This window comes from Oryzias melastigma, linkage group LG19 (assembly GCF_002922805.2).
Source record: "Oryzias melastigma strain HK-1 linkage group LG19, ASM292280v2, whole genome shotgun sequence".
NCBI classification, from domain to species: Eukaryota; Metazoa; Chordata; class Actinopteri; order Beloniformes; family Adrianichthyidae; genus Oryzias; species Oryzias melastigma.
In genome coordinates, this window is record NC_050530.1 from 10,460,885 (window position 1) to 10,469,881 (window position 8,997).

Here is an 8,997-nt window from a genome sequence, read left to right on the forward strand (position 1 = left end):
AAGACACATTCTACTGTTTCTCTACAGCTAGGACTGAATTCCATTCTCTCTTTAAAAAGGTTTTTTACAGCTTCTAAATGTATGGAACAGCTGTAAAAAGTCCCACCCCAACAAACCGAGGTTTCAATTCCACACTCAGCTGCTTCCTCTCCAAACATTTAATTTAACAGTATGCAAAATGAATTCATGCCAAATTAATTGTCAAAGAATAAACCACCGGAGCTCTTCTGGAAAATGTCACAAGGATTACTGAAGGAGAAAACCGCCTTTGTGCGGGAAGGCTATTTTGTTGCTCCCTTTATGCGCCTCTTCATTATCGGGAGGCTCCTATTTCCTGAAGCGTGAGTCTTAATGGGATTAGATAAGGAGAGGAATATGAGCTGAAACGAAACAGCACTCTTTATTACATTTGGCCTTCAACCCAGGCAAGACAAATGAGGCATGCTGAAGAATTCAGGATGTCCTCAATAGCAAACTGAAACCGGGAAATGAAAGTAATTAAAGGGAGATCAGTTTTAAATAGAAAAACAATTATCTTACAACTACATTAAAGCTCTTGTTAGTCTGCTGACCCTCTTTAGCTTTGACTGCTGGTGGTCTCTTTCATTACACAGTGGGTTTTGATTAATAAAAATAGTCTAAAAGTCACTTCTGGATCCATTGGAGGTCTATAAATGAGCAGAATGGTTTTTGTGTCTGCAGGAAAAAATGGATTCCATCCCCTGGGGTTCTCTTTCATCCTTTTTTACTTCACTTTTTTGTTCTTTGATCAGGACTCATGACACTGCACTGTCAGATCCCATAGAGATACACTCCTCAGCTCCATCTTCATGGGTTAAAATCATAATTTGTGCCACTTTTAGGAGCAAAAATACACATTTCTGGTGAATTCAGAATCAGAATAGGCTTTATTTTGACGTTTCTCAAAGCTTACAAGAACAATGTAATTAAATTAACTTGGTAAATTTCATAAAGACTTTTTGTCAACAAAAATTGTAGGAAAATCTGACAAAATCAGAACATGATTGATTAAATATTTGTGAATCTCAGAAGAGATGTACAAATTTACACAACTGGAAATGCCAAACAAGATTTTCTTTTTTTTCCCCAAAGCAAAAAGGTGCGTTTTGGTGTTGGTAATGCTGACTGCTGGAGATTGTGTGAGGCACAGGAAGCAGACCGTTGGCTTATATTTTGGGACTGTCCAAAAATTCAACCATTCTGGGCTGATTTTCACAAAAAAAGTAGTTAAATTACTCAAGATAGAGGTACCATTTACATTTTCTACTCTCTTTTTAAACCACTTTGAGAACCCACACCAACAAATAAATAAATATCTATTTACAACGCTCACACTAGCTTCCAATAACACAATAAAAAGATATTTTCCTGTGCCCTCCAAGGAATCAGATTGGGTAAATATTGTAAATTATATATACATTTTATGTAAGCAATCACTTTTTCCATTCGTCTCAGAAAATCTGTTTATGGACCAAATGGGTCGAGCATATTTTGTTGAAATAAGTTCAAATTAATTTGTTTAGTTTTCTTTTTCTTGACATAAGCTGCTTGACTCCCATTATTTTATTTATTTATTTATTTTTTTTTTCTCTCCCTTGTTAAAGTTCTATGTGTTTACATCCCCCATCAAGGAAAAATAAAATGAAAGATAGTGGATCATGTATGTAATTTGTTCTAAAAACGTAGCTTTTAACTGGATGCTTGTGTGCAAAATAAAATTAAAAGAAAAAAAATAGAAAAGAATTTATTGTCATTGTGACTTGTTTACATGCACAAACAAAATTCCAGTGTCTTTGCAGCTGCGTGTAGAAAGAAAAATAAAAGTTAAACATCAAATAACAACATATAAGTTTTACCATAATAGCTTAAAATGTGAAAGAAGTTTCACTTATTGCACAAAAGAAAAGAAAAAAGTCATTTTTTTTTCCAAGTAGTTCACTTATTGCACGTTTTATGTTATGTTAAGTGTGATGGTTGTAGGATAGAAGCTGATTCAAAAAATCCCGAACAATAATTGTACAAAGTTATTTAAAAATATTACGTAAGCTACATATTTAAAAGATTGATCTGGTTCTTGTAAAGGCCAGGTGGAACGCACTCTTCTCATGGACGTTACAAGCTGCAGAGGCGATTCAAAGTGGCAGCTTTCTAGTCCCATTTTTTTCAACCTCAGGCGACTGTCGACACTTTTTTCTTCCTCTTGTTCTACTCACACAAAACATGAAACCATTAAGCGAGCAGCTGAATTAGAAGTTTCCACTGTGAAATGATTAGAACTTTAATCTGAGGCGCATCTAAAGGGAATTTCATCCCCATCTGATTATCTTGATTCATGTCTTTGAGTTTGAAATTATAAAGTACTAAGCATGAATTTTGTGTTTTTCTGAATATTTTTTCATCAAACGCCGACACTACGGTGACTCAGTGTGAATGTTTCAGCTGCTGCAGATGTTACGGCGCGAGGGAGGATTTTTTTATTATCTGATCTGCAAAAGGAGCCGTGCTCTGTGATGTCAGATTACTCAAACGAAGAGGTGTTTGTGTACCACACATGGCCGACTGGACTCCTGAATGGAGATCATCCAATTTAAGAGAGAAAATGATAAATCTCCTGCTGCTTTCTTTGAGTGAAACTGGCTTCTCTAGTCTGGAAATTTGAAATTTACCAAAATTTATGACATTTCCAAAACAGGTACTTAGACAGAAGCTGGTATTTTATTGAAAAAGTTTTAGTATTTCTGTTTTTACACATTTCTGTGCCAAATACTGTTAGGAACACATCCAATCTCTTTCAACATTCTACATGTTTTTCAGATATATCTGGTTATCTGATGGAATAAAAGCTAGGACACCTTCCTGTAGAGAATTTAACAGACATTTTTAAAGTGCAGAAGACATTGAATTCATTCGAATCTTTGGTAAAGAGACTAAAAAAAATCACGTTTGTGAGATGGAAGGCCAGATGGACAAGTAACCTGACTCACAGAGATGAGGGACTGCTGGATTAAATAAGTAAAAAATAAATGAATTCTTATGACTTTTTATCAGGATTGTCTAAATATAATTTTGTCAGTCTGGTGGCCGAGAAATGTAAGAACTGCTAAAAAAAAATGTGTTTTTAACATGTTTTTGTGACATTTTAGTCATGAAAAAACAAATTTAAAATTGTATTTCTGAGTGTTTGTTTAAATTGTTGTGACAAAAAAATGCCACATTGTAGATGTGACGTAGAAGCTGTTCCACTCCACTCTAATGCATCCACTTGCAGACCAACAGATTCATGAACGTCTTCATTTTCCTCATCCGAGTTGACATCTGGCTCCAAACTGGTGGAAAGCTCCAATATTGCACCACTAATGTTAGGTTGGGGTTGCAAGGAGCTTTAGGTAGCGGCAGAATGTGTTAACAGATGAATCATGGGAATTTCTAATGAACTACTACCGCTCTGCAGAAACTATGTCTTAGAAAACAACACGTTTTTTGATTAAACATAAAAAAAACCCCACTGGAAATGCTTTTAAAATAAGTGAAACGATGATCAGAGTGGGAATTTAAGGATAATTCACAATATAGTTATTAATCATAATTGAAAACATAAAACATGTTGAGTTTTGTGTCTTAATATTTGAATTGAATCTTTTTTTCTTTCAGCCCATGCATGACTGTTTTGTATAAAGGTGGCATAAATAATCCCCAAATCCTTCCCTGACAGGGAGAAGCTCTTCTTCTCTTTTCCTTTTTGTCAAAAAGTGATGCTAATCTGTCAAAAAAGTGGCTTCAACTACCAGAGATGAAAGAAAAAAACATCCTCTCCAATTACTCCATAATCTCTCTGCCTCCTCGAGGTATACATCCCAAAGTCTGTTCCACATCATTCTGAAAAATGAGTTGGGAATTTCGTCAGGACACAACGTTTTCTGGTCTTTTGTGGGTAAAAGCCCTAAAATGAAGACTCAGCTGAGTCTATTGTCAGGAAAACAACAGACCGTGTGAGGTTTCTGCATACAAATGCCTCAACATGCAGGGAATAAAGAAAGAAGTGATTCAGTGCATATTAAAAATGTATGTCTTCAAGTCCACAAATATGCTGAGTTATGAACGCTCTTTGCATAGATCGGAAAGAAAGAGCAGGATTCTCAAATTCTTTTCTTGGCGACTTAATGGATTTTGAAGTGTGCTTTTAAGATTGAAGAGGACGTTGGATTTGGAAACCATTTAAGGGCACGGAGGGCTGAGTTTGGGAGAGCCGAGGCAGATAGATGGCCTGTTGCAACACAATCACATCCTCAGGAATAAATAACATTCCAGCTGATGGAACATTTCTGCAGAGGACGGCAGATAAGGATTTTTCTGTGTCCTTTGCAGCGCTTAGATCCAGAGAAAGCAGAACATAAAATTAAAGCTGCGAGCGGAATCGCCCGCAAGCGCCACCCTCCAGTGCAGCCCTCTTTCTACTCGCCCTCAACAGCTGGGCAACTGTGAATTCCCTTTTCATTAGAAAAACACTTTTTCAAAATGGTGTCTTTTCTGTAAGTTTTACCTCCATAGCAACCATTTGTTTTTTTTGTCGCCTGGGTTTAACAAACACGTTTGTGCCATTTTTAAAAGAATCGGCAAAAGTAAATTTTCAGATTTCCTTGGCAACTGAGGTTTTTTTGTTAACCACGCCCACATTCCTACTATGTTCATATCATATCATATTGTTTTTTTAGAGAGAATTCATGCAGTAAATTTTCCCAGTATTCTGGTAAAAATTGTGTGAGCAACAGGCGAATGCTAATTTTGCTAGCTCACCACGCTAGCTAAAATTAGAAATTTTAATTCCAGCATATTTTACCAACTAGCTTCCTGAAGATGCTCGATGAGTTAGGAGACAATCGATTTGAAAAAGTACATATTGTAGCTTAAATGAAGGTAATTTTTTTTGTTTTTGGAAATTCAAAATAGCAGCCTGTTTCTGAGGTCAAAGGTCTGTACCCCACTCCTACACCGTAGGTGGTGGAATATTTTTTCCCAAACTTTATTGACAAAAATGAAAATACAACGACAAAGTTGACTGAAATGTGTACAAATTGGAGAAAAACAAACAAAAAAATTATAAATATATATAATAAAGGAGAAAAAAAGATGAATCCAATAACCTTTCAGATTCAATACATTTTAAAAAAAAAAAAAATTGGTTTAAATTGCCTTTTTGTTTTGAAGTTGTTTGATAATGTTAAAATACTGATTGATTTCAAAAGTTGTAATCTTGGTTTGGAGTTTGTAGGTGGTAGAATTGACATTGGTGCTGTCCGCCATTTAAGCTACAAAAAGAAGAAGTGAAAAGGAGGTCAACAAAACTTTGGTTGTCACTCAAACATTTTTTTTTTCTCACATTGAGTAAAAACGGCCACATTTCCCACTTTGATCACTAAAGAGACCGTGCCATAATCCTTTTAAAACTTCCTTTGGATATCCCTGACACGTGTGTTTTGTCTATAGGGAACTAATTTTCTGTTTGAGCCCCATAAAATAATTTATTAATTTTTTTGACTGTTTCTCGTGCCCTAAATGTATTATTACCAGGAATTAGGTATGTGCAGATTTGGTGAATTTTTAAGCACGTGATGAAGAATTGTGAAAACATATTACAGGTAGGAGCTTTGAAACATTTGCTTCATGCAACCCCCAAAATGTCATACAAGAAAGTCAAGAGGAGGACATTTTAAAGACATAAAAATAGCTTTGTTTAACTAATAAATAAGAAAGCTCTGATGCACAATTATAACAAACCATTTCTCATTAAGGTCTACAAAGTAACCCTCTGCTTGATCAAAGGGATCTGATAAAATCCAAACGAGTTGCATTAAACGCTCATTTCTCGTCCAGGTTCTTGCTCACTGATTGAGATTCTTAAGAGATTTTTCTCTTTGCCAGAAAGTCAAGAGGCCAACAATCACATCAAAGCTACATTACCGCCCCGAGGAGGAGGAGGATGAAGCACAAAGAGGAGCTGGGAAAAGAGGGGTCTTCACCCCCGATTAAAGAGTTTCCTCTTTAGGTGTGCAGGTTAATGCGCTGCTGAGGAATGACAACACTCCAAGCAGATGGCGAGGTGAATCTGAAGGCCGTATTGTGCTTTAAAAGGAATTCTGGGATTAATTCAGAGAAAATGTGAAGAAACAGCCATCTGGACACAGTCTTTACAAGATAGTCGCCCCTGCTTCTGAAAGGCAGCACAACTTCTCATTTTGCAATGAACCTACTGTAGGGATTCACCTGAGAACGCACAAAAGCTCACATATTATAATGAAACCTCGCACACCTGCAGCTAAAATGTTCTTGAACAACAAATTAGCATGAATAGATGCTAACTCAGGATAATTTGCCCCTCAGGGACTCATTTATTCTAAACTGCTTTTATGTGTTTCAACATAAAAATAGAAAACATAATTCAGCTTAAGATCGGTTAAGATAAACAAATTACTTCTTATTCTTAAATACGTCTACACAAGCGTTTAAAACCATTATTTAGCAACAACATAGAGACATTGCACATCATTTATTTTATATCTTCATTTTATCCTAAAAGGCCAACAGTGGATCAGCTGGACCATGTTTACTTTCTGTCCTGGCGAATTTCTAAGATCTCCGAGGATTTACGGATCTGACTTTCAAAACTTAGAGTTTAAAGAACCTTAAAAAACAGGTGTACCCTCAACAGCAGGATATAAGATCATGAATTATACATGTCATCTCTGTTTGCCCATTTCGTTTTGGTCGCTGTAGCTAAGAGTCTGTAAGAATGTAAACACTCCTGTAACTGGAGGACACGGAGCAAACACTGAACACCCAATTTATTTTAAAATCACATTCAACACGAGGCTGAGTTAATTTTTAATCAGCATATTTACTCTAAATTACATGAAAAAATCCTTGTGATGTGCAGAATCTGAATGGAAGCACTGTAGTGAGGAGGAACAACAGTAAGAGTTTCTATCATTTTTTAAAAAATGTTTTACTTAGTTCAGTTGCTTTTGAAGAATATTTATCTCAAACTCAAAGTTTTAAATAACTTTTGCAAAATATTTCTGATAAAAGAAATGGATTAAATCTATTCTAGATCTGTTTAATTCTTGCCAGGGTTACAGGGGTTGCTGGAGCCTATCCCAGCCAGTGTTGGGCCCAGTAACCCCAAAAGGGATTCTTTGGACTCTGAAGGTGGATGGATGGTCCTCCTTTATAATAATAAACATGGAAACAAGCAAAGAAAAATAAATATTTGATAATGTGTTCAGTGAATGTCAGTTAAAACCAGTTATTTTAATTATTTGATCGGATTTGGGGGATTAACTTTAAAACGTTACTTTCACTTTCAATACTTTAAAAGAGAGCAATACGAATCATACACAAGACAAGTTACCTTGAGCACACAAACAAATTATTTATACAATCAAAATTACTCACATTTTATGATCTACTAGAGTATTGTACAGCTCTGATAATATTCAAGGCAGAAAAAAATTTATTATCAAGAATTTACAAGATTTTTCTTCCGATTTTTGTTGTTTATATGCTTTTCTCATTTTGCTGCTCTACATATGTTTTTCAAAAGTCTGAAATAAATATTTTGAACTGAACTGAGTCCTTCATTTGTGTCCAAACTTGATTTTAAGATCCACTCTGATAAAAACTGTGTTTTATGTTTTAAACTTCTAGCATTTTTCTAATGATGGAAGACATATAAATAAAATTAAGCTTAAAATTGCATTTCTGATTATTTCTTTATTGAATTGGGATGAATCAGGAGCAAAAGAAAGAAATAACATTGAATAATAGCTTATTTGTGACAAAGGTTCACAAACTAACTTCATTCTGATGTATTCAAATAGATCCGTTCTGCTTTACTCGTCTGAGCTGGTATTTGTCTAAAAACTAAATAGCTCCAATATTTTGTTGCACCAGTAAAGTTAAGTTGGGGAAGTGAGGGGCTGTAAGCTAGCGATTGGAAACAGTCTGATGACGGGAGGTTTTGGTGGGACTGATCCGCGCCAAGGGACCCACCTACAACTCAGAAGGGAATTTTTAACGAGCGACTGGGAGTGCTTTTATATTAGATCGAAAAGGATTAGAGCAACGAGATTTGCAAAATACGACCCTTAAACACATAAGAGTAAATCACACTTTGCCCCTTGGTTTCATGAGTCTAGCACAGGGGTCTCTAACCTGAGACTGCGGAGCCACTCTTTTACCTCTCCAGAGTGGCTCTCTGGGTGAAGAAAAATAACATAAAGCTAATTTTTAAAAGTAAGGGTTGCTAACTTAGCATTGATTTAATTTATATGGTAAAAAGTCTGATCCTTTGTGATTATTGGGTTTATTTTTTTACTTTAAAGTACATTTTATCTTAAGCTGGATAACAATGGTTAGTAGTTATTCAGATTGGATTAGCTAAAATAAATAGATTTGTGTATTCTTCAAATACTTTTTCTACTGGATCATTAACCAATATCATGTTTCATGTTTGTGCTCCCGTTAACAGCTGTAGTAAGTAGCAAAAAGGATGACGGCTCACCAAAGTATGACAAGAGAAAGTGTCCTTTTTTCTCTCATCTCTTAGCTTGAATGTTAATGTTTGGGACAGGAAGTCTTTTATTTTGAAAGAAAGTCAGTTACTTTTAGGGAAATTAACAGTTTATTTTAATATTTATGTATTCATGTGCACCAAAAAATAAATATAATTCATATTTATTTTTAAAAAGCAATGTAATGATACGAAGTTGTATCAAATTTTCTCGAAAGGGTAAAAAAAATATAGTTTTTCAGCTCCTTTTAGGTTTTGATCAGTGCCAAACAAGCTCAAATGGCTGTTAAAATCATCCTGTATACTACATCACATTCCATATCCCTACCATTCACAGCTCTGTGTACTCAGTGCAGCTTCATAATCCTGGTGAGTATTTTACTAAATTATGCAGCTTTGGCTCATGCAGC